A 26,436-nucleotide genomic window follows, 5' to 3' on the forward strand; every position below is an offset into this window, starting at 1 on the left:
GTGCGCCTACGTGTGTGCACGTGCATGGGAATGTCTGGGTAGCTCCAGGTGGAGGCCCACCACCCTGCCTGGGGAGCTTGAGCCTGTGAGGGCCTGAGGGCTCCCCCCATCCCCTCAACTGCAGCCCCAACCCAACCCTGATCCCCAGCAGGACAGGTGTCCCGGGTGAACCTCCCACCCACAGACGTGGCTGCTGAACCCACACTGGCCTTCGCCCCTGCAGGGACCACCCCCCCAGCCCCGCCTGACTCAGGGGCGGCCACCCAAGGACCGCTGGCAACGTGGGCGTCCAGTAGCAGAGGACAGATGGGCGTCTGTTTGCCCAGCTTCTCCAGGGACCCACACCTTCGACCACCCCCCTTGCTATCCACGCGGCGCTTCCAACAGGCTCTTCCCCCTGCTGTCTACACGGCGGAAGTGTTCCAATTCCCCGCACACCCTTCAGCCCTTGCGGGCGTGCAGACCGCCCACGGGGTCTCTCTTCTGCTCCCTGAGCTGCCATGCTCCTCGCTGAGCTGCTGCCCCTAGACGGCCCAGCCCAGTGTGTCACCACACCGACCCCCGCGAACCCGGCTCCCTCCAGCCCTCGTGGTTCCAACCCCTCCGGCAGCCTCCGGCGCCAGCCCCACCTGAGATGGACTTTGCTGCCTGCATCCCTGCCAGGGCCCTCATCTGCTCTTTCCCTACAGCTTGGCTTCTTACATTAATGATAGGTTTGAAAAGGAATCAAGCTGGTGTTCTAGAACATGCCCTGCACTGATTGTGTAAATAAAACTGTAGAATGACAAAAAAAATCAGAAGAATTGGCGGTACCCCCTGTCGCATTTCTCACATCCCCCTGGCTCTGCACCCACTCCCATCTGGCTTCCAGATTCCAAGGAGTTTCCACCCCCAGCGGCTCCACCCACCCCCAGCGGCTCCGCCCACCCCCACTCCCCAGGGCCTCCTTGGCCAGGGGCTCCAGGGTAACTGCTGGCCACTCACTCTGAGAACCAGGTTCCTCTCTGGGCTTGGGTGACTTCTCATCCCCAGTCCCCAGGTGTTGGTCCTTGTACCTCTCTGGCCCCTCCTCCTCTGTTGGCTTCACTGCCCCCTCGACTGGCCCATCATATCTGGCTTGGGTCCCCACCCATGCCCTCAGCTCAGGCCTCTCCTGCAGGCTCTGGACCCATAGATCTGGCTTCTCCTCGTCCCAGAGACCCAGCGGTCCAGACACCACCTCCCCGTCAACCCCATCCACCACCAAGGCCACCAGCCATCTCCCCTGGTCCCCAATCCCAGCCACCGCCTTCTCGCCCCGCTCCTATGTGCCTCCCCCGCCCCGGCTGCCTTTCCACCCCGACCCCTCCCACGGACCCACAGACAGATTTTTGTCACGGCACCTTCCGTGCCACCCTCCTGCCGGAAACCCTCAGGGCTGGCCCGTCTTCTTAGGACACAGCCTGCTCCCTGCCAGGCCCCACCCTAGCCTCACCCCTGCTCTTGACACCTGAGCGCCCTGGCGGTCCTGTATTCCGCACACTGGCCACACTCACTCTCACCACCAGACTCCATTCATGACACCCCTTCTGCCGGGAATCCTTCGCCCTCCCCCACCCCCTGCTGACATGTCTCGTCCTCCAAGCTTTAGCTGCAGTCACTCCCAGCGAGGTTCTCTGACTCCCAGAATCAGCAGCGTGCTCCTGGGACACGGGGCTGTGTGTGGTGAGGGGTCACATCCATCGCCCAGCGTCTCCAGTGCCCCTCAGAGAGGGACCGACCGCATCCAGGGCACTCACTGCTGCGTCCCAGCCCCGCCCGCAGCCGGCACACCTGCGCTGTGCAGACGGCCTCCAGCCCACAAATCAACACCCCTCCCGGGGGGCCAGACCCACTGAGACACAAGGGCCCCTCATCTCGCTATCCCACGGGAATGGCTGGGAGAACACCTGTGCACAGGCAATTCAGAACATAGGACAGGATGTCTGAGCCCCTGCACTGTGCCGTGGACGTGCTGGACTGTCCTGGTTCCGCCCTGAAGAGCTCTGATCAGGACTCCACCCAAGTGCTCAGCATAGCAGCATCTCCTGGGCACAGCTCTCCAGCATCCGGGCCCCGAGGAACCCCTTATTCATCCTACAGAAAATGGACGGGACTGGGGCCGGGCGAGCCTCTCTGCCCCAGCCTCAGCCTCTGCATGGCGGCCGTCTGGTTTCAACTCAAACTTCACCCATTGGTGAAGGCACCCAGGACCCCACACTAGGAATGAGGGATCCCCTCCTTGTCCAGAAAACTCGCTCAGGTTTATTTTCTTGTCCATCTCAGCAGCAAATCATCCGCTCCTTTCGTTCAACCACTTACTCCCTACCGCCCCTCCCCCTGCACCAGAGTCGTCTACTCCAGGCCGGCAGGTATTTGGGATCCTGCACCCCTTAGGCACTCAATACATGTTTGTTGAATGACTAAAGGAAAGAGTTTCGGGCCTGCAGACAGTGGCGGCCCCAGGATAAATCTCCCCTGGGCTTGGGGAGCTTGAGAGCAGGCGGTGTGGGGTGAATCCCTCGAATCCCCAGGCCTTCCCCAAGCATGGCCAAAGCCAGCTGACTGAGTCTCCAGCAAGGACAGAGCTGGGTTCCAGTGGGTGACGCCCCTCTCTGATCCTGTCTGGACCCTGCTGCCCAGAGCCTCAGGCTGCTCCCAGCGGGGCAGCTTCATCCCAGGGAGCCTCGTTCGGGAAGCCTGACCCAGGAGAGTTGCTGGTGGGGACACAGGGCTCAGACCCCTTATCACCAGTCCCTGGGCTGGAAACCACAGCTGGGGAAACTGAGGCCTGGCCCCCAGTCAGGACAGGGCACGGGGGTTCCGGTGCCCAGGCACTATGCCCTTCAGGGCCCAGGGTAAGTCCCTTGTTCCTCCCTGGAGGCCGGGGCTGCATTTCTGCCCATCTCCTCCAATTGCCCCCGCATCCTGCCCACTGCCTTCCCGGCAGGGTTCAATCTAGCAAGTGCTTGTAGCTTCTCGGGTTTACCTCCTTCCGCCAACATCATGGTCTCTGATGGCATCTGACTCACTGCAGCCAAGACCTCTGTGCAAAGTCGGGAATCAGGGGAGGCAGGGGAGGCCTGCCTTCCACCCTCCTCTCCAAGCAACTCACCCCCAGGCAGGGCCACCAGGCAATATTCCAGGGAGACCCTTGGGCGGAGGTGCTGCTGGCCCAGCGTGAATGACCCCTAAGCACACGAGGTCCCCAGCCAGGCCTCCGGTGCCACTACAGACCCTGAGGCCCTGGAGCCTGGAGGAGCAGCCGCTGCTGGATCACAAAGGATTCAGCCCTGGAGTGGGAGGCTGAGGACTCCTTCAGCTGCAGAGACCCCGGGGGGCCCACGTGGGGCCTGGAGAGAGCCAGCTCTCCCTGAACCCAGGTGAAAGGGCCTTCCTGGCCTCCAGTTCAGAGGTTCCCCAACAGCCTTCCATCCCGTGCCCAGCTGGTTGTGACGGTGTGTCTCTGGAAGTCTAACCTCACTCTCTCTTGCTGCAGCTAAAGTTCTCTCCAGAAGCCAAGATCCCCAGGAGGGCCCTGAGGCCCATGTCTCAAACCCGCGTGCACATGGCTCATGGTCTAAATGCACGTGGGGCGTGCCCATGGGGGCCAGTCCCCCAGCACACTCTGCCCAGCAGGGACATGCGGGGACGGTGCTCATGGTGAGGGGGTGGGGGCCCGAGGGGGGAGCAGCATACCCAGGGCACCGGCCTCTGGTCCAGACATGCTGCAAACATTAACCTCCTTTGGTCTACACTCATCCTTCCAGTGTTCCCGTCCCGCCTTCGGTTTGCTCAGGAGCTGAGCTGAGTGAGGGGCTGAGGAGAGAGAAGATCCAGGAGCTCGGAGAGCCTAGGGGGTATAGATTTGTGATGGTCCCCAACCCGGGGACAAGCGGCGCAGGCCCAGGGCCAGGGTCAGGGTCAAGGATGCCTCGGCCAAGCGAGGCACAGGGTGAAGAAAACACTGACTCCCAGCCGTGCTGTGCCCTTTCCACAGAGGAGAGACTGAGGCCCCCAGGCCGAGGTGGTGTGCGGGCTACCACGAGGGGGGGAAGGAGGGCTCGGCCTAGCAAGACGCAAGTCGTGCCCGTGCAGCCTCGGGCCTCCTCCCCCGCGCCCTGCCCCGTGTCGGCCCCCCCGCAGATGCTGGAGACGTAGCACCTGCTACAAAGCCCTGGGGCAGCCAAAGACTTGACCGCCCTTAAGTGTCAGGCCCTGGAGCTCCACTGCGCTCCCTCCTTGGAGCTGCCAGGACCACAGGAGCCCCCTTAGTGGGCTTGCAAAGCGCTTTTTTTTTTTTTTGGTAAAATAGCTTTTTCCTCTGTCAAAACACAAGCCAATACACTTTGAGGGGAGGGGAGGAGAACGAGGCAACACAGTCTAGCCCCACGGCTCACTTAGAGGAGGACATGAGACTTAAAAGCCTGACCCCACTGCTTGCCCAGCGGAGAAAATGTCACGACCCCAACACCCACTTATAAATATCTCTTGTTATATTAGAAAAATATATATATATATTTCCAGGGCCCACCCGGCTCTACTCCTGCACAGAAAGGGTTAACCTTCAAAATTCAACATCAGGGTCCCGGGATGGGGCTGGTAAGGAGAGGCAGCTTGGGAAGAAGGGGGGTGCTGAAAAACAGAGAGGGACAAGCCAATGTGTACCTGGGGCCCTCCAAGACCTCCAAAACAGAGAAGCGGGAGGATGCCTGTCAGAGACAGAAACCAGTGCTGTCCCAGGGGTTGTCTCACTCCTGTCCCCAGTGTCAAATGCTCTGGAGTGATCTGTCCTTTCAGACACCCCTGTGAGGTCCCGATATCAGGATGCATCCTTTCCTCTCAGTCCCAGCCCATTCAACTCACCACCGAGCTTTAAAGGTCCTAAGAGGGAGCAGCCCACCGCCCCCACCCCCCCGCCAAGTAAGAAGCGTGAGGAAAGCTGGAGGTCCTTCCTGGGAGGAGTCACTTCTGGGGTCCCCCTTCAGTCCCTGACCAGGCAGTAAATGTGGTGCTGGGCCCCCCGCTCACTGGTGGAGACCTCGAAGACATAGGCGGTGCAGAGCAGCAGTTCCTGGGTGTCTCTGTCTGTCACCACCTGGAGGATGGTGCGGTTCTCTAGGACACTGGGCATCATGTCGCACTCGGGCGGCTGCCGCAGCTTGTGCGGAAAATTCACCAGGTACTCACACATGGGTGAGCGCAGCAGGCAGTGCACGAACCTCCCGTCCTCCAGCTGGCACGCTCCGTCTCTACCTTCTCCACCACCTGCTTGCCAAAGGAGCAGCCCTTGGAGGAACAGGTGAAGGTCATGCGCTCCAGGCTCTCGTGCTGTCTGCTCACTCCACAGAAGCCGGCCCCCACCTCCTCGCCACTCGGGCCCCAGTTCAGGTCCGCCCAGAACTCGACCAGGAAGAAGGCGTTGGGGGGCCCACGATCATACAGCTCCCGCAGACCACCCTTTATCTCGGGGAACGTGTCATAGATCTGCCGGACGTCCACACTCTCGAGGGGGGGCGCTCCGGGGCTGGGGCAGTGCTGGCGGATGTGTACAAACAGGTGCCTCTGGTAAGAGTCAGCTCCGCTCAGCCTGCAACACCACCCCACAAGTATGCGGGGTCTGAGCCCCAAATTAAATCGGAGAGAAACTGCAGGAATTTAAGAGACTCCGTGAAGTCGCCTGAGGGAGCAGGGGTCAACCCAGCGGCCTGGAACCCAGGCTGGGCTCCCCCCGGGGCTGCCAGCTGCCACAGCCAGGATACCATTCTGTGCACGAGGAGGTGTCAGGAGCCGCCAACCATCTCTATCCCCGTCCGCTCCCGGTATGTGGGCAGATGTTCCTCCAGCGGCGGAGGTCAGCTACCTCGAACCATGATGCATTCGGAGCTGTGCCTCCCGCACAGTATGTCAGCCCAAAGAGGTGTGTGAGACCGTGAGAGTTCTAGTTAAACCTGCCACCCTCATAAGTAATGGCATGACTTGGTAAAGGAACAAGTGCAGGCCAGGCTGGAGCTGAGTCTGGGCTGGGATCAGGGCTCAGCCTGCAGAGGAAGAGGGCTCAGTCTGGAACTAGGGTATGAAGCGACGAGGGCTGAGCCCTGGATCGGGGCTGAGTCCGGGGGAAGGACTGGGCTCAGCAAGGGGCCCCAGGCTGAGAGGCGGAATTTCTTCTCCGAACAGCCAAAGCCCGAGCCACCCACGTGATCCTCTTCTTGCGCTGCGAGCGGCAAGATATTTTCACCAGCTGCCCGATGCATCGCCCATAAAGCCATAAAGCAGAAACTGACTTTGAAATGGCCCTTTCTCTGCCTGTATCCTCGGGCATAAATTTAAATTAAATGGCAATCTAAATGCCTGCGACTCTCGAGTTGTCCTCGTGGGGCTGTCTCTCCGGGCTGTGTGGGGAGACAGAATGCCACCCTAAACCCATCCTCCTGTGCCACACGGGTGAACGTCGGTGGGGGGTGGCAGCGGGGAGGGTGGGCGGCCCTTGGCAGATGGAGCGGACACGTGGGACCGGTGCCTTCCCTTCTGCTGATGCCGGCTCCCAGGGGGACAGGAGAGACGCTGGGTCACCCGAGGGAGGGGCTGCACCTCCGTCCACCTGGGAAAATGGGGAAATACACAGCATCTCTTTTGCACGCTCTGTGTAAGATTTAACAGGCACTGAGCAGACTCCCTACCCACAGTAAGTGTTCCTAAGTATCCTGCATGTCTCCGCCAGGTTGAGAACCCACAGGGAGTGCCGACGGGGGACTCAGCTGATCCGACTTGTGCGGAGCACTCTTCTCAAACCCAAGTGTGTGGAGGAACCCCCAGAGGGCTGGCTCCGCCCCAGGTTCTGAGCCAGCAGGCCTGGGAGGGGCCTGAGAACGTGCATTTCTATCAGGTTTCCAGCTGGTGCTGCTGGCACGGGGACCACGCTTGGAGACCTGCTGTGCTAGAGAAAGCTCGCCCGGTAGCGGTGACTCACGAGCAGCAGGTGGGTACGGGAGGGCAGGAAGACGGGGCGGAGGGCCTCGCTGCTGCGGCCCAGGCTGGAGGGGACCAGAGGGCTCCGCCTGCGTGGGGGCAGGGGGAAAGGAGGGGTCGCCATGCCTTGGTCCGCCCCGGCGCCCCAGCCCTGCACATGCAGAGCCCCCTCGCGCAGGGTACCCTGTGCGCACAGCACGGGGCAGGGCACCCAAATCAACTGCGCCTGGCCTCAGGCTCCTGCCCACGAGCTCCTCCCTCACGGCAGCAGCCTAGACACAGGCTCCACGTACCGGTGGACAAACCAAAGCTCAGGAAGGTGAGGACCCACCACGTCCTCTGGGCCAGGGAGTGGCGGCTGCTCCCCAAATCCAAATCCTGGGCTTCCTTCCCAAGCCCCTCTCCAAACTTTCTCCCTGCAAACTCGGAGGCTGAGCTTCCAGCCAGGTCCCAGGTACAAGCCCTGGCGTTTGAGGGTACATGCCAAACCCACGGTGCCCTTAATCTGGTCCCGACAAGACTGGACCCTCCCCTCAGCCTCCATCCTCTGGACGGCCAGGCCACCCTGTTCCTGTCTCCCAGTGCAGCCCCAGAGGAGGAAAGCCATCAGGACATCACGCTGTCGGGAGCAACTTGGCTTTTACGGATGGCCTTTGCCAAGATCTGCAGCCTGGCACAAACAGGCAGAGGCACCTCACCAACAGTGAGGAAGGAAACTGGCCACAGGGATGAGCTCCCGGGACCTGCAGGGGGAGGAAATGGGGGCTGATCTGGTGACATGGGTGGGAGATGCACCTCACCAACAGTGAGGAAGGAAACTGGCCACAGGGACGAGCCCCCGGGACCTGCAGGGGGAGGGAACGGGGGGTGATCTGGTGACATGGGTGGGAGGTGAGGGCAAGAGCCAGCTGTCAGGAGGGGCTACGGGCTGGCGTAAGGACAAGTGTGATCGGGTACCTGAAACGCTTCGCGTGGAGCAGTGGGCAGACGTGAGCTCAGCGACGTGTGCACTCAGCTACGTGCCCTCAGGTGTGCGCTCACAGCCACATGAGGAAAGGGCTCAGGGGCTTGTAGAAGGTTTTGCAGATAAGAGGGACTTACCGTTCCACAAGCAAAATCAAGGGTCAGAGTGTAGCTGTGGGCGGGGCTCAGGGGCTCAAGGGTCAGAGCGTAGCTGTGGGCGGGGCTCAGGGGCTCAAGGGTCAGAGCGTAGCTGTGGGCGGGGCTCAGGGGCTCAAGGGTCAGAGCGTAGATGTGGGCAGGGCTCGGGGGCTCTCTCTGGATCGGGGAGCAGTGACGAGCTAGCATCTTGTTGGTCTGGGCTCGGAGTCAAGGTTATCCCCCAGCCTGGGTGCAGAGTCCTCCATAGCTGGAGTCCAAGGCTGAGCATAGGTCAGGGCAGAGCCTATGCTGTGGACGGCTGGACACTAAGGAGGCAGGAGAACTCAGCAGGGAGTGCCCGTGCAGAGCGCAGCTGCAGGGCCCAAGCAGCGGGGCGTAGAATAGATGGTGTTCACAGGCAGTGGGGTGGGGGGGATACTCCTCCTTTGACCCAGCCACGCCACTTGTCTACGGTCTGGCTACGGTCACTCAGACCCCTCCCGGCCCGAGGTCAATCCAGTGCACGCTCTGAGGGGCTCGTCAGTGGGCCAGGCTTCTCTGACTCCATTTCCTGCTTCCACCAGGCCCACCAGCCTCCACCAGGCCCACCGGCCTCCGCCGGCCCCCACCAGCCATCCATTAGCCAAGATGAGTCCCCATCTAGATCCGTTCTACGTCACCACCGGCCCTGACCTGCTCCCTTCTCTCTGCCCTCTGCCAAACCAAACGAGGGACACCCCCCCAACCCTGCAACACACCACCCCTGAGACCGGGACAGAAGGTGGGGACTTTCGCTGGTGACGCAGGGTAATGACAAGGGCAGAAGAGGGGGCGCTGGAAGCTGCACAGCAGGAGATGCAAAGCTGACATCTGACTTCCTTTTCTAGAAACCTCTTGGTCTCCCTGGAGAAGAGCCCGATTCCAGGGTGAAGCAGGGTAAGCGCCTGGAGCATCCTGTGATGGCAGAAAGTGAAGGGGGCGGGGCATGAGGGCGGGGCAGGGAGCCAAACACAGGAGCTCCCCCTGCTGGAGCAGCCTGGGAAAAACATAAACACCGGGAGTGTTCCATTCACCCGTAACAAAGCGAACGTCTGCGAGCCCGCACCGGCATTAACAGATAACTGGATAAATAATTAAGTGGAAGAGAAGGGACGAATCTTCCCTAGAGAAGAATTCTAATTAACACATGTAGAAGGAATGAGGGGAATTGGATACCCCGTGAGCACACCGCTGCCAGCAAGACCCACTGATGGCAGCTCAAAATCATGAACAAAAGTTTAAGGAAAAGCAATGCATTGTAAAGTCTCCAATTACTTCCCTCAAAGATATTTATTAGTTATGAAGAGAAAAATAGTAACTTTCCGGTAACTTTTAAAACTAGTAACTTTGCAATAGAGAAACCTGACAAACACCGGTTTGATGGAGGGATCAAGGTTAACACCACCTAAGACCTACAGCCCTCAGGGCCTCCCCACGTGACAGCTGCGGAGGGCGCCTCCCTTCTCTCATATGCCTGCCCTAAATGCAGAGCCTCCATCTAATTGTGGAAAAAAAAATAGTTGACAAACCCAAATTGGGGCACATTCTATAAAATAACCGAGCAGCACTGTCCCGAAGGCAGAGACGTGAACAGAATGAGGGAGCAGCGCAGGCAGAGGGCTCAGGAGAGCAGACGGCAAAATGCGAGGGGGCGTCTGGGGCGGGACACACATCGGATCCTGAAACGGGAAGGACTTCAGTGGAAAACTGGGGAGCCCGCAGCGAGGTCTGTGGTTTGGGGAACAGTCTCACACGCACGGTAATATCTTCCCCTTGCTGACTGTATTACAATCAGGTAGGGATGTTAGGGAGGCTGGGCGGGGTAGTATACAGAAGATCTCTGTCCTAGTGCGCAACTCTTCCTTTTATTTTGAGATGATTTCAAGTGAAGAAAGAATCTCCTTGGCCACATTTGTGTGCTTGGACCCCAGCCTGGCCCGGAGCAGCTCAGTCTTCCGTCTGCTTCTCCCCTCCTTCCCCAACCCCCCACGTCCCCCAGCCATCCCTGAGCAGAGCTCTCCCTCCACAGGCAGCTCATTCAGGTGTGTTCCCCAGTGAAAACAGTTTCCTCCCCGACAGGAGAGCTGGCACTAGCCAGCAAAGAAAACTTTCTTACCTGAGAATTGCCAAGCAGCCCTGAGGGGGAGCCCCACACCCACTGCCCCCAGTGGGACCAGTTCCTGGCTCCGTATGCCATGCCCTGGAAAGATGACACCTGCAGTGGGCAGGCCAGCCCTGGTAGGCATCGCTGTAGCACTGGGCCAACTCCTAGCCACTGGCAACTCTATTGGTGGCTGCCTTGGGGTCAGGCATCCAACCTGGTCCAGGATGACAGGTCACATGACACAGGCTATAGCAGCCTTTACATAAAAATCCTTTTTGAAAAGAAAATGCCCGCCCAAACTATTCTATCTCCCACCTCTCATTCTACCTAAACCCATCTCATATTGTCCATTTAGAAATTTCTTCTAAAGGATTTCCCAATGCTCCCCAGTCCCTGTTTGGGGAATCGCAGGATGGCCCCAACAGCCAGCCAGAAAAGAGAAAACCCAGCCACCACTCGTGGCCTCATGTCCCCATGCTCCACCCAGAAGGGCCCCCCTTAGCCTCCGGGAACACAGAGAAACACCCCAGAACTGTAAGCCTCTTGTCCCAGCCCACGCCCCACCCCAGTCCTCCGAGAACTGCAGCGCCCAAGTCATTTCCATCCAATCAAGGCGGCAGCAGGAGGCATCTGTGAAACATGCCGTATGACTTCACAGTGGGAAATAGATTAATAAACCATTATGATCAGCCAGCTGATTATTAGCATGAGAATGAGGCTCTGGAGCTAATTGAAGCCATCCGGCAAAATGTCAGCGCCTGCTTGGGGTATGAAATATTCATCACACCCAAGCCCCAACCAGAGAGCAGAGGTTTGTACGTACCTTTCCTTGTATGGCCAATGTCAGACGGGGCTCCTTCCCCTGTGGCACGGTCAGGGCCAAGGCTCAGAGCCACCTACTTACCGGGGCAGTGGACTTCTCCAGAGGGGCATGGGGTTTGGTTACAGATGTGGTCCTTTTCTTGATCCACTTTAAGAGAGAAATTCTTGTGAGTGTAGAGAGCTTATGGGATCTCACCTGGGGGACGCCGTTTGTCCCTGGGAGGTGGGGTTCAGGGATGCCCCTTCTGTTGTATTTCAGCTGTGTTCCCTGAGGGGCGTGCCGCATCTGTTCCACAGCCTGCAGCAGTGCCATTCTTGACCGTGGAGTAGCCTTCAGCCACTTCCCTCCGCTGACCTTTCCCTCCCCATTGCTCGGCCAGCAGCCAAGAGCTCTCTCCTCCAGCCAGGGGTCTTCAGCCAGCTCCAGTCATGGTGGGCGTGCAGGACAGGATGCACCACAAGGACAGGCCGGCCCCCGTGTGATGCCTTGTCTCCACTAAAGCCAAGAGGGGGGCAGTTTCTCAGTCCCCCACAATGTGGAAAATATTAATGGCCTCTTCCCTACTGTCATAGCAACCACACTTTTTACAAAGTAGGTCTTCCCTGGTGGCGCAATGGTTAAGCATCCGCCTGCCAATGCAGGGGACACGGGTTCGAGACCTGGTCCAGGAAGATCCCACATGCCGCAGAGCAACTAAGCCCGTGCGCCACAACTACTAAGCCTGCGCTCTAGAGCCCACGTGCCACAACTACTGAAGCCCGTGCGCCTAGAGCCAGTGCTCCGCAACAAGAGAAGCCACCGCGATGAGAAGCCCGCGCACCGCAACAAAGAGTAGCCCCCACTCGCCGCAACTAGAGAAAGCCTGTGCGCAGCAACGAAGACCCAAAGCAGCCAAAAATAAATAAATAAATAAACAAATAATAAATAAAAAGTATCCAACCTTCTATTGTGTGTTGGATGTGAGATTGACATCAATTTTTCTAACAACAGCAACAACAAAAAAGCTGCTCTATGCCATTTTTTTAATTAAGATAAATTAAAATTCCTCTGGTTTGAAGATATTTTAAAGACTTTTGTGACAGCCTGAAGATCGTTACTGCCCCCCTGGGGCTCCGGCTGATTCCAGCTGCGACAGCGTCTGCGATCTGCCCTCCGGCCAAGACCCCAGGGCAGACGCCCCCAACCTGGCATGGAGACAGAGTTCCAGAACCCACCCTGAGACCTGGACGCTCCCAACTCCTGCTGGGGGTCGGAACGGATGCTGCCTTTGGGGAGCGCCATGCCCGGTGCTTATGAAAAGCCAGATTTAATATACGTGCCGCCTCCAGTGGGTGCTACCAAAGAGTGGAGTTCCGATCCATCTTACAGTGTGGGTGACCTCAAGAACAGGGTGCTGGTGGAGGGAACCAGGCACTCTCCCCCACGTATTGTGATTCCACTTGTAGAAGAGGCAACTCCAAGACAGAAAGCAGATTAGCAGTAGCCGGGGGCTGGGGCAGGCATCGGAAGGGAGTGCTGGTGGGGACGGGGCTCCTTAGGGGCAGCGAGATGTTCTCCAATCGATTGTGGTGCTTGCACAGCTCTGTGAACGCGGCAAAAATCACTGAATTGTACGGCACATGGATTATATCTCAATAAACCTGTTTTAGAAAAAAAAAGAAATCACTATACAGTAATAACGTATTTATTCTGAAAAAAGAAATGTATATATACATATACCCTCTTACCTAGCGATTCCACTTCTAGGAATTTTTCCTAAGGAAATAATGAAGGACGTGCACATAAATGCTTCCATACTTTAAAAAAGACATTAAAGTGTCAAGTGAGAGGGCTTTGAATAAATTACGGTGCATGCATTCTCTAGAACACTGCACAAATAGCAACTTAACACAATGTGGTAGAAACGCATCTATTGACATAGACGCGTGTTCACGCTAAACTGTTGAGTGAAATTAACAGGGAACAAACAGCAAATGTGGATACTGTCAAATGATATGCCTCACCCACATGGGAGAGCAGTCCCTGAGTTATACACAGGGGCTACTTCCAGATGAGGGCTTTGGGAGGATTTTTTCCCCTCCTTTCAATTCTCAGGATCATCTAGCTTTTCCATTTTGACCTGTGTTACTGGTGCAATACACTGGTATGGGTTCTTTTTTGGAGATGGCCAGAGGGAGGGCAAGTAAGGAGAAGGATGGTCTGGTCTGAGCAAACAGAGTCTTTTGGGGGAGCAGAGCAGAGCGGCCTCCCCAGCAGAGAGGGCTCTTGGAGCTGAGGACCAGGGTACCTGGGCAAGACCTGCCTCTCTGGTCCTCCGTCATGTATAAAATATATGATAAATCCCACCTGGAATCCTCGCTCCCATGCTGAGCCCCAGAGGCCCCGAGGAAGCCACTGAAGGAAGACAGCTGTGGGTACAGGAAGCCAGCCCCACATCCTCACGTCGCAGGGACCAGGCCTGGATGACGAGCTCGGGCCCCGGGCCAGCAGGTCGGCACTGTGCCTGCTCCCTTTGCCTGTGCATCATTTCCTGTTACTCAGCATCACTCAGCCCGGGAGATGCCAGCCTGGGGCCGCGCCAGCTGCTGGGAGGAGCTGCTCCCTGTTCCGGGCACGCTCGGCTGGGTTTGGGTAGCCCGGGCCTGAGCGGAGTTGACAGCGCTGTCTGCTCCATCCCGAGGAGGGTAGCTCTGGGAGCAGACACAGCAACACCCAGCGCCTGCCTGAAGTGGGGCAGGACCCCCCAGCTTAGCCCCGGGCCCGCCGCCCCTCCATGGCCCTGCACAGGTGCAGGAGGCTGTGAGACAGGACTACCCCGGACACCAGCCTCAGGTGATGAGGCCGGAGGTTCCATCGGGACAGTGGCAGGGCTGTTGCAGAGGGACAGCACGATCCGATCTGGCCCATGGCGTTAAGTGAGCACGTACTAACTGCTCTAATGGGCTGCTTCCCTTACCCCTCACACCAGCTGGGTACCCAGGCTTACAGATGAGGGACCAAGGCTCAGGAAGTTCGTTGCCCAACTTGATTACTAGCTGGGCCCAGACTTAAGTCTGCCTGAGTGGGGAAGCTGTACCCCAGGCTCCCTGCAGAGGGTCTGGGTTGCCAGGGTCGGGCTGCCCACCAAGCACCCGCAGGCCTCCAGACTGGGCCGGGGGCCTGGCAGCTCCACCCCCGTGGGGAGGCAGGGAAGAGGCTCCACCTGAAAGACCGACAGAGCAGGCGGGAAGGGTCCCGGTGGTCATGGCCTAGGGCAGCCTGTGGTCTCCAGAAGCTGCCGCAAGACAGGCAGGGCCAGGAGCCCGGGTTGGGCCTGTGCCCTCGGGGAGGAGAGGAAAAGTGGAGCCCGCCCACTGGGGGAGGGCCTGTCCCAGCTCTGCTTCCCAGGAAACAGGCTGCAGGAGCGTGGGCCCTGGAGGCCCCCCTGTAAGGAGCTGAGGACAGCAGGTGGGCAGAGAACAAGGCAGGCCTGCCGTGAAGGTGCAGCGGCCGAGTTTCCGCAGGTCACACGGGGTGGGGCTGGGGGCGGTGGTCCTGGGGCCTAGGCCACCACCTCAGAGCTGCCTGAACTGAGGTGGGGGGACAGGCCTCCACACCCACTGCATCAGGTCATCACTGGCACAGGCCCCCAAGGGGGCAGCTACCTTGGACCAGGAGGGTCCAGGTGGCCAAGAGCGGAAGGTGGCGGCTGTGAGAACGTACTGACGGCAGCTGGGACCGGAAGAGGGAACCTGGGTGGATGCAGAGCACGGTCAGGGGCAGAGGCAGCCCCCATCCTGCCCAGAGAGGGCTGGGGTCAAGGCGAGGCCCCCAGGGCTCCTATCTGCCACGGGGCCAGAGACGAGCCCTCCTGGTACCCTGAGCCTGGGCCCTCCATGCTGGCCGTGCTCCTGGCTTGTGGCTGCCATGCCCACAGGTCCTAGTGGGCCTTAGTGGCTCACTTCTCTGGCTTCCTTTCCAATCGCAGATGTCAAACCTCAGGGCACTGCCTGGGTCCCTTTCCAGAGGGAGCTGATGCGGGACAGCAGGTGATAGGGGAGGGCCTGGATTCCCTTCCTTCCCCTGTCCTCTGGCAGGACCCTCCGTGCATCCAACCCCCTACCGCCTCCCCCTAATCACAGCCCGGCCAGGAACCCACGGCCGTGCTCACCTGGTTGAAGGTGGCACAGCTCTCAACACAGCCCCTCACGGGGCAAGAATGCTACGTTCATAAAAGCAGTGTTTTTTCTCTCTATGAAGATTTTGGAACTCACTGTGTGGGAATCCAAACCACCCAGCTGAGCAGAAACGAAAAGTCTCCCCAGATCCCTACCCAGCTCGAACCTTCTGCAGCTTCAGTGCCACCCCCTCCCTGGGCCCCCTTGCAGGTTTGCAGAGGTTGAGGCATAGACCCGCATCCGTGCTCCCACTCTCGGGGTGTTTCACTCGACAGTGTGATGTCCGTCGTGTCCAGATACAGATGTGCATTCAGCCTGTCCAGTTACACGTGTCAAACCTCAGGGCACTGCCTGGGTGCCGAGGCCTCTGGGCGTGGGGCGGTGTCCCCCATTCCCCGACAGTTCAGGAGGATCGGAGAGGTGGGCGCCGGGACAGAACCTACAGGACCCCCAAGCAAGTGCAGAGAGCCCGCCAGGCCTTGGTGCCCTGGCCTGGGAAGCAGGGTCTGTTGACCGCACAGCTGCGACCACATCTGGTGAGTGGGAAAGCTCTCAGGAACGTGCGGGTGGCAGCAGGGAAATTGGAGCCGAAGAAGCAGAGACAGCCCGGCTGCAGTAACTTCTTTGCTCAATCAATAGCTATTTCCCGGCTCCAAATTACTTTCTTTTCCCCCTGAAACCATCCGAGGCAGCTACTGCCGATCAGCTATGACACGTTAAAGAAATGCTATTGGAATTTCCAGGCCTGAGAGGGTTCTCCTGACCCAGTGTTTGCTCAGCCATCCCTGGCAATGCTATGGAGAGGACAAGACGTAAAAAGAGCTAATGGACCCGGCTGAGCAGCTCGGCTCCGGCCACGGGGCAGCCAGGACCTGCGCGAGGCTCAGGGTCCCCAGAGCGGCCTGCTGGGGCCTCCACACCACGGCGGAGTGGGCGCCAGACTTCGGCAATCCACCCTGTCCCTCCCTCCCTGGGCCCGACTTTTTTTGTTTTGGTTTTGTTTTCGTTTTTTGTTTTGTTTTGCTAATTGCTTTATAACCACAACAAACTGGTACAGAGAAAGCCCTGTACAAAACAACACAATAAAGATCGAGGTGCTCCCTTAGGCAAGGCTGAAGATTTCAGTCTCTGGTGTTTGGAATCTAGGCTGCAGTCCTTGTGTTTGGGTGGATCACTGGGTATGTGGCACCGTCCATGCTTTTAACCACATTTGAACAGGAGAACGGCCACTTGGCTCAGGTAGATGTAGATGAAGTGTTTGGTTTCACGTGTCACATCACTACCAAAGTTCCTCCCCACGATGCAGTGCCAGGTAGGGCTGTACTTCTTGTCAAACTCCTTCCTGACACAGGCAGCAACGTCCTTCTCTATAGTCTATTTCTCTAGTTCCTGAGTAGCACGCTCCACCGAGTCCTGTTGCATCTCCTCTGACATATTGGCATTTTTCATCACGGCCTCTCGGTCACACGTGGTTACCAAGGGGCAGGGGCGGGCCGACTGCAACGGCGGCGCATCTATGGAGCCCCACGCCAGCCGCCGCCGCCTAGTCATGGGCCCGACTGTTAATTGCCCCAACTGCATGCCAGGCCGAGCATGGGGTACGAGCCCACAGAAATGACAGAGACGAGTGCCCTGCCCTCTGGAAGCAGGCAGGATGGGAGGCCACGCAGAAGCAACTCTTGGAGTGGCTAAAATAACCCAGTTGCGGCCGTGTGCTCACAGCAAGAGGGAGTCCATCCCCCCAGCAGGGCCCCGGGAACCCTAAGCCTCCCAGCATGGATAAGAGAGCCTCCGGCAGGCTTTTCCTGTGATGGGAACCCGTCTCACCTGTTCCCAAATGTAGTGGATTTGGGGGTTCTCAAAAGTTATGTCCGTGTCCTTACCCCCAGAACCCGTGAATGTGACCTTGTTTGGGAAAAAGGTCTTTGCAGATGTAATGAAGTTAACGATCTTGAGATGAGATCATCCTAGATTAACCGGGTAGGTCTTAAATCCGCTGGCAAGTGACCTTATGAGAGACACAGAGACAGAGGAGAAGCCACATGAAGTTGGAACAGAGACTGGAGGGATGCAGCCACAAGCCAGGGACACCTGGGCCACCACAAGCTGGAAGAGGCGGGAAGGATCCTCCCCCAAAGTCTCTGGAGGGAGTGCAGCCCCGCCGACACCTTGATCTTGAATTTCTGTCCTCCAGAACTGGGAGACGATAAACTCCTGTTGCTTTCGGCCTCCCGGTTTTGGGCAGCCCCAGGACACTCCCAGACCAAGCACGGAAAACACTAAGCCCAGGAGCAAAGCGTGTGGTTCAGGTGGGAGTCCCGGCTACTAGCTGTGTCCTTGGGCAAGTTACTTAACCTCCCTGAGCCTCAGTCTCTATATCTTAAAATGAGAATAGAGCTAGAACCTTCCAGAAGGTTGGGAGTGATTACATGAAATGACGTCTGGCACATAAGAGCCATGTGAAGGGGTCACCATTCCTAGGCCCCCTCCCTGAGGTCCCATCCTTGCCCTATCATGTCACCTCTACCTAACTTCACCAAGGCCCCCAGGGACTCACATAGGTGGGTTTGGGGGATCTCAGGAGCAAGCATGCTTCCTACCCTACCCATATCAGAAGGAAATGAGAGCCCCTCCTGTTCCTTGGCCTCACATCTCCAAGCCATCCTTCACAGTGCCCGTAGCAAAAATGGCAGTGATGATAATAGTTGTAGTAGTAGGAAAACACTTAGACATTCTTCTGAGAACATCATGGTCGCAAAGGCACCAGCACCTCATAATAGACATATAAGGTCAGCACTATAGTTATTCTCCGTTGACAGGTGAGGAAACTGAAGCATGGAGAAGCTTGTAAATTGCTCAAAGTCCCGGGAGCCGGGACACCCACCAGGCCATCTGAGCCTTTATCCTGTTGAAACTTGCCAAAGTGAATATTACAGCTGTATTTATATGATGGCGTCTGAGACTCTGGGTGTCACAGACAGTGCCTAGTGCCAAAGACATGGGATTTCATTCTGCTCCAACCACTTCTGTTTTCTATACGAAAGAAAGGAAAGGGGTGGGGGGAGGGAAGATGTGAGTCTGGGCCCCGGGTACATGGGGGGATGGGGGTGCAGCAGGGGGAGTTAAAGTTGGAAAACACCCTGGGCCCCCAGCATGGCCACACTCAGGACAGGCCCGGGCCTAGCCATCCTCCGCCCATGAATTTCTAGAACAGGAGATCCCAGCTGGGCTAGAAGCCATACTAGTTGGACCAATTAACTATGGTCTACACTAGGCAGTGTTTCCAACCTTGAAAAATACACTTAAAATGAAATAAATTAAAAGATGTAGGAATTAAGTGTGAAGGAGCCACACAGAGGCTTGGCCAGGGGCTCAGGAAGGGTAGCGTCCTGTCCAGGTCACCACTGCACCGCCAGTCCCTGAACTTGGGCAGGCGCCAGTAGTTGAGTGGCCGAGGTGGAGAGCAGGGCCCGGGCAGCTGGATGGAAACAGGCTCTGAGAGTGTGTTTCTCTTCCTTCCAACTCCCAGAACCCAAACAGCTGAGTGGTCTGGGCTCCTGGGTTTCAGGAGGTCCCAGGCCTGGGTCTCCGCCCCAGAGGGAAGTGGGTTTCTGATGCCCTCCAAGAGCACCCAGCTCTGATCAGTCGGAAGCCCCCGGGGACTTCCACTGCCCCAAGCTCCTCAGCTCGGCATTCCAGGCCCCCCAGCCTTTCTTTCCATTATCTGCCTTGTGATCAAAACCTCCCAGCCACTTCCTGATAGCACCCAAGCCAGAGCAAACCCCCCTTCCTTGAATCCCACTGAAAATCACCCACCACAGGCCCGAGTCCATTCTAAGACCTGTCGTGGAGACACCCGTGGTCCCCAAGGTGTGCACTCCCCACGACGGCAGCAATGAGTCCACCTGGTCCAAGCACAGTGTGTCCGTGGTGGCCCCTGCTGAAGTCATCACAGCACCGTATCACGTCACACCAGCTCTGGCCGGTCCCTGTTGCCCTGAAAACGCCCCTTGTCCCCCTTTCCCCTCACTGATACCTGCGGTGAATTCTTACCTGTCCTGTAGATCTCCGCTTGGACGATACCTCCTCCAGGATGCCTTTCCAACTCTCCAGACTGGCTTTGCTGTGCACGTCTGTGCCCCTGCCCGCGTGAGTCCCTCTCAGGGTCCTGGCAGGCTGCGCCATGGCTGCCTCTTTCCCCACCAGCCCCTCCCTGAGGGCGGGGGCTGGGCCCTGACCGCCTCGGTCTCTGCAAGGACCCAGGGTCCGGCCCCGCCCAGAGGAGATGCACAGGGAGGTTCCGGAGCAACCTGGTCTCGACCCCACCAACAACATTATCAGCACACGGGTCTGTGCAGGACCTCGGGCCACCAGCCCCGACAGTAATGATAACAAAGGAGAGTGGCCTGAAAACACTTGCCTTTCTCGTGTCCGCCGCCCCAGTGACTGAGTGGGTGAGAAACTGGGGGGACGGCTGGTGATGGGGGCCGACGTTCCTCACCAGTCCTCTGGGAGCCAGCGTCCTCCCAAGGGGCAGAGACCAGGGCACAGGTGCCGCCTCACCAGCGGTGTCCAGCACAGGGCAGCCTGATCTTTTCTGCAGGACTCACGGGCACCAGGCTGGCCTGGGAGTAAAACAGCCCAAGCACAGGCGTCACCAGCAAGCGCGTGAGCTACTCTCGCCAGGACATGCTGGGTTTTTAAAGAGGAGCCCTGGACATTCACACGCAAAAAAAAAACAATGTAGACACGGACTTCACATCCTTCACAGCATCAACTCAAAATGGATCATAGACCCAAATGTAGAATGTGAAGCTATAAAACTCCCAGAATACAACGTAGGAGAAAATCCAGCGGCCCCTGAGTATGGCAGGTCCCTCAGATGCAACACCAAAGGCACAATCCCCGAGATGATTGCCAGGGGCTGGGCGAGGAGGGACGAGCAGGTGGGGCACTGGGGTGGGATGTTTAGGGCAGTGACCTACTCCGTGTGATACTGTGATGATGTACATGTCATCACACAATTGCCAAACCCACAGGACGTGCAAAGATTCAATCCTCCCCTCAACCCCACTCAATTTTTCTGTAAACCCCAAACTGCTTAACAACAAAGGCTATTAATGTCAATTTTAAAAGAGGAACCCAAAAGAAAGAACGAAGCCAGAGGGTGACATTTCAGCCAGCAGGCAGGCCTTCTCCGTGGTCCTGTGCTCAAGAAGATTGCCACCGAGCTCAGGCCTGGGATGCTCTCAGTCAACTGACCTCCAGCCAGGGCTGTGGGAAGGCTGAGGGTCCTGGAGGGGAGAGGGTCCTGAGGGCCACCATGCGGGTTTCTGAGGACCTCCGAGCACCTCCTGAGTCAGCAACCGCGCCTTCTGTCATTCTCTCACTCATTCCTCCAGAACGTTGATGGCGTGATGCCGGCCGAGTGGCCCGCGCGTCAAGCCTCCATTGTTCATTATTCACAGACTTAGTCATTCATGCATTTAGTCATTTCCTTTGTCTCAAGAAGAAAGCAAATTCCACCTTCCACCAGCCCCAGCAGAATGACTGGGCACCCCAATCACGGCTGTTGGGATTAATAAGGTTTCTCAGACCCTCATTACCATTTCAGAAACGCTGTCCAAGGTACAGTGGGCAGGGGCACCTCATGCCAGGGAGGTGTTCCTTTACAAGATGAGCAGTGAGAAGGTCAATTAAGACAGGGGCCCCCCGAAGGGGAGGCTCCCAGACCTCCCCAAGTGCACAGAACTCGCCCCCAGAAATGGGTGTACCAGCTGGAATCTGGGGGTGGTGGGGGAGGTGGCAGCCGTGAGGGTCACTGCCCTGGACCACCAGCTCGAGTCCAGGCCTTCAGGGAGTGTTTGCTGGTGGCCACTATCACAAAAGCCACACGGACAGCCGGGTCTCACCTGTGCGTGTTAATGCACTAATTCACATTCATACACGCATTCATTCAGCCACGTGGGCATCTTCAACTGTTTCATGAACATCTAGTGCGTCCATCCTAAGGAGCCCACACATTTATTTATGAATCCACACGTCCACAGTGCAGGCAGGCACACATGCATTCAGTCCTGTAGGCTGTGTGGGGTTTGCAGGGGCAGACAGCCGGGTGGGTCGGGGGCCACTGGGAGAGCAGGCAATGCTTCCTGGGGAGGGGCCGTCAGAGTGCTGTGTGGGGAAGGCCTGGAGTTGCTCTAAGCCACAGCCACAGGGAAACCCCAGGCACCAACAAGGGTGAACCTTCCAGGTGGCAGAGGTCATGCCGCCATCCAGGGAGTCGGCTGGCTCTCAGAGGGCGTCTTGGTTTTGGGGTCCACACCGTGCGGGCTGTGGGCACCCCCATACCCACAGCACATCAGAACCCACCTGGCCGGCCCTACAATGCCCAGCGAGGGGGACGCTGTGGCCAGTGCAGCAATTGACAATGAAACACTCATCACTGCTGGCAGAGCCCTGACATACGGCACGGAGAGAGCAAAAAGAGTCATCTGGTATTTAGTAGTTGCGTCAACAAAGCTCTATTTGGAAGTGAATTCAACCTGATGGCATCCCAGCCAGTGAGCATGGGGACGCGGCCAACCTGTCCTGCAGCGGCAAGATGACGGCTCATTCCCGGGACATCCAGGAGAGAGCTCGCCAACGGGAGACACACCTGGGCAAGGCGCAGACTGGGCTTGAGGTCATAGCCAACGGTACTCCACTTAAGGGGAGCCCATGAAATTTTAACGACATTCTGAAGTTTGCCAAAAAGCATCCTTTTAAGAGGAGAGCAAGAAACGCCCCTGCGTGGAACCTGGGCAGCAGGGGCTCAGAGGAACTCATTCCTTCCCATCTCCCCATCACTGAGCTCCTAGGCGGGCACGCCTACAGGGCCACCCAAACTCCGGCTTCCCAGGCAACCGCAGCTCAGGCCCTGCCTCTGGCTTCATCCCCCTGTAAGCTCCTCCCCAGGGCAAAGGCACCCCTCGTCCCAAGGACCGGTGTCCTCTGTAAAGAGCTGCCTCGGGCCCACATGCCCCTCTTGAGTTGCTTTTCAGAAGTAATTTCCATGTAATGAGAGCACAGGGAAAACTCATTATTCTAGACACCGCTAATTAGGGGTCTGGGGCCAGCAGAAAGTGACATTTGCTTTCTCCACAGACAGTGCGAATTAACAACCAGACAAGATCGCAGGGACCTTTAAAGAGCCAGAAGCAGCTCCTGGCCAGCGGCTGTCAGCCGTCAGGAGAGCCCTGGGAGGGCGACACCGGTATTATTCCCATTTCACAGAGGAGGAGACTGAGGCTCACCCTGGGTCTCACAGGGAGGACCCCACAGAGACCAGAGACCACCAGGCCCCACTGCCTGGGGTCCAGCTCACTCCCCCCATGGCAGTCGGTGGAGAGGACACAGGCTCTGTACTCCATCCTCTGGCTTTGCCAAATTCCACCCCATCTGGGAGACTGGAAGGATGGGGGCAAAGGGACCCTTCTCCTTTGTAAACTGTGAGATCCTGGGGGGTCAACAGAGAGGGGCAGCTGGACCGGAAGGATCTTGTGAGCAAAGGTGTGGAGATCTGTGTTGCTGGAGTGAAGCGTCTCTGAGGGGCACACGGTAGGGCTGGGCAGTGGGAGCATCCAGGAGCCCGGCCACGCCATTCCTAAACTGCCCGGGCTCCCCAGCTGGAGGAGGTGGGGGAGGAAGCCCCCGCCCCAGGAGAGAAGGGACGGAGGCCAAACTGAGGGAGGGGTGGGAACTGGGGCTCATTTCCTGAAAATTCCAGCTCCCCCCTGGCGTTCTCCCCACGCAAAGGTCATCCCCTTGTCATGGAAAGTTGGGGGCCCCAGCCCACACTCACACTGTCAGCTTCTTACCAATCCGTCTGCTCCGCGTCGCTGAGAGATGTGGCCCCACTTAATCCCACACCCACCCCTGGGGTGTGACACCCGTGGGTGTGCGTGGATCTGTCCCGTCCCCCCTGGGTCCACAGCTAAGGAGCCATGCTTAGGGGGGTGGGGGTTAGAGACAGGAAACCTGGGAAAAGTCACATCTGCCTAAGAGGGTCCCGTGCAGGGGAGGGGTCGGGGGTGAGGGCTGCAGCGGTCCCGTGGCAGAACCTCCATCCCACCCTCCCCCCACCCCTGCAGGTGCGGAGGCTGCTCCACGGACACCAGCGGGGTCAGCAGGATGGCAGCCACGGAAGGGCAGACCGTCCACCCCACAGTCTCTCCTGCGCACGCAGAGGCAAGATCTTTCTCCACCTTCAGCTCACGAGGGATGGAATCCCCAGCCGCATGGGGTCTCCATCCTGTGTCCGTGGCCTTGAGCCCACTCCTGCTGAGAGCAGACCAGGCGAGGCTTCTGAGCCCTTGATTGGTCAGTAGCTGGTAGTCGTTGAGCTGGGAGGAGGCCCACGGTCACCTTGCCCAGAGGCCCTCCTGGCTGGGAGGGGCGGAGCAGGTGGGAGGGGCGGAGCAGGTGGGAGGGGCTGGGGGCGGGGCTCTGGTGCCGGTGGGTAGGCTGGGGCAGGACTGCAACGGGCAGGGCCAAGCAGGCGACCTGGCGCACAGGGGCAAAGGGCTTCAGGGGTCATCAGCTTACTCCTCATAAGATACTTGCTGGACACACGATGCAGCCCAGGCCCTGTCCCTCCCCGACACCCAGTCAGCACAGCAGTGAGATTTTCTCTGGACACACCCGCAGGGTGGGAGCTGCAGGGACCAGGTGGACAAGGGGGTTTAACCAGAGCTGGGGTTTTGCCAGGAGAGGGCCCAGAAGGGAGAGAGGAAGGGAGGGAGTGGGGCGATATGAAGGGCATGGTGCGGGCGGACTGGACTCCAAGCCAGGACAGAGGGCAGCGGCCAGGGAGCCTGGGGAGGAGGGGGGCAGAGATGGGGGTGGGCAGTGAGTCAGCGGGAAGCTGGGGTGGAGAAACAGGTCGGGGAGGGCCCCAGGTGCAGGCCTAGAGCAAACTGGAAATGCAGGGCCCTGTTCAAAACAGCAGGCAAGGTGGGTCATTAAAGGCATTGAGATCCAGAGCCTGGTCCTTTCCTCCACGTGATGTTTTTTATTTGCTGCTACTTAATGTCATTCAAAGTAAAGAAAAATTTTAAATGTAAATTCTTACATGAATTTTACCATTTATCCTGGTTTCTTCTCTGATTATTATATCAGAGCATCTAAGTCGTATATGGAATCACGGCAATTATTCCATTTGTATTTCATGCTCTTTCCTGAGGAATGTCTGCATGGAGCTGAGGAGAGAAGCCAAGACAGACTCAGGATGGGGAAGAGGATGCCCCCCAGGCAGGAGCTGCTCCAAGGAGCGCCCCTTCGGACCCTCGGGCAGGGCGCAGACCTGCCACCTTCCGGGCACACCCGCTCCGACCCGGCTGCTGGGTCTCCCCTCCCGCCAGCCGCCAAGGGAAGCACACACCTGAGTGCACACCCCCAGCCCACTTGATCAGTCGACCCCAGGGGCCTTGCAGCCTGCGCACCAGGACTCGGTAGGTAGTGGATGGGCGGGTGAGAGGCTCACCCCCACCAAGTCGCCGCCCAACCTGCCTGGGCCGGCGCCGTGGCTACCACCTGCCCCAGCTCCAGAGACCAGCCCGACCCCTAGTGCCCAGGCCCCTGCCAGGACAGAGGGCAGTCATGGTCTCTGGGCAGGGAAGGGTAGGGGAAAGTCGGGCTGGAGTCTAGGTGCTGACGGGTGACCCAGGTGGGATGTGGAGAGAGAAGCTTCGTCCTGTTGGTCTCTGTACGGGGGGCTGGGGGAGGGGGGAGAGAGGGAAGGGGATGGGCCCCGGGGGGAGAAGGGGGAGCATCTTTTGGGAACAAGCTTGCTCAGGGCCCTCCCTGCCCTCCCGCCAGAGCCACTCAAGGCCCGGAGGCTGGGGGAGCAGGGCCGTCTGTGGCTGGTTCTGCGCTGGCCTGGGCCCCAGCGCCGGGCTCCCCGCCAGCGTCTCCCCCGCCCCCGCCCCGAGTCCCTGTCCCCTTTGGAGGCAGGAAAATCAAGGCAGGCAGCCTGGAGGCGGTCGGGATCGCAGGCCACACCGCCTCCAGGAGCGGCCCAGACGGCACGGTGCTACTGCCTGTCCTGACCCCACCACAGCCCTGGGAAGGCTGCTTCTCGAGGAGTCGGGATATATGCAGACCCGGGCCCGCGCTGACCCCAGGCACCTGGGCTCTGGCCCCAGCGCCGCCCCTCCCCTGCCATTGCACCCAGCTCTGGACCCGTCTGTGGGCCTGGACACTCACTCAGACCCTCCCCAGGATGTCTTGCCCTGGACGTCCCCAGGCTCTCTCCTCGAAGGAATTTTCCATGAGTCTGCGGGTCACCTCCGTTGAGTCCCAGGTGACACCCAGACCTGGTGTCTGGCAATCAGTGAGCATGTGAGTCTGCATGTGTGTGCACACACACACCATGCCTTCACACACACACACACACACACCACGGGGTCTGGTCACCACACCATCCAGCCTTTCACAAGTAGAAACCCCATCTTTCTGGGGTCTCTGTCTCTCCCTCTCCCTCTGTCTGCATCTCTCTGTCTGTTTCTGTCTCTGTCTCTCTCTGTGTCTCTCCACCTCCTCCCATGTCCTTCTCTAAAGCGGGACGTTTCCATCTGGGCTCCAGCCCACCAGCGCACAGGATGGGGGGCCCGGGGCGTCACCCTCCCGTGAAGGGCGACCGCAGTGATTTATTCGACTTTCTGGCAACAGCTTAATCGAGTCTGGATGGGTACCCGGTTCTGGGCTCATCCTCGTGGCCAGGAAACCCTCAGCCTGTAGACCCCATCCCGTCCCAAGTAGCAGAGACGGTAGGCAGAGCCTCTTGTGCCCCTTGTGGCCGAGGCTAGGGCTGGGATGGCTGGGACAGTTGGGGACCACGGTGGCCTGTTCACCTACTGACTCCCTGGGGAAAGGGCCTGGTTGACGAAGCTCCCACGGGTGCAGGGGCCCTGCTTGCCCCGGCCCTCCCCAGGCACCTGACTCAGGGCCCTGCACGCCCACCCCTCCACCCTCTTCCCGAGCCTACTGCTTCCACAGACCCGGCTTTGTCTACCTCTCCAAACCGTACGGTGCCGTGGGGCACATCTCTTTGAGTGTCTCTCTGCCTGTAAACCATAAATGCCTGTGATCAGGACAGGTCTTCCTCATCATCATCTCCCCAGACACTTACATGCTGGGGCGGGGAGGGGGGGGGAGGAAACGGAAGAAGGGAAAGAAGGAGG

General features: G+C 58.5%; 2 pseudogenes; both read right to left on the reverse strand.

Annotated features, from left to right (window-relative positions):
• Positions 1-5,002: 5,002 nt before the first annotated feature.
• On the reverse strand, positions 5,003-12,338 carry LOC113619384 (transcriptional enhancer factor TEF-4 pseudogene; annotated as a pseudogene).
• Positions 12,339-16,357: 4,019 nt separating this feature from the next.
• On the reverse strand, positions 16,358-16,765 carry LOC113619385 (dynein light chain 1, cytoplasmic-like; annotated as a pseudogene).
• Positions 16,766-26,436: the final 9,671 nt, after the last annotated feature.

This window comes from Aethalodelphis obliquidens, unplaced genomic scaffold (assembly GCF_003676395.1).
Source record: "Aethalodelphis obliquidens isolate GAN/ISIS:26980383/991018 unplaced genomic scaffold, ASM367639v1 scaffold7, whole genome shotgun sequence".
Lineage (NCBI taxonomy): Eukaryota > Metazoa > Chordata > Mammalia > Artiodactyla > Delphinidae > Aethalodelphis > Aethalodelphis obliquidens.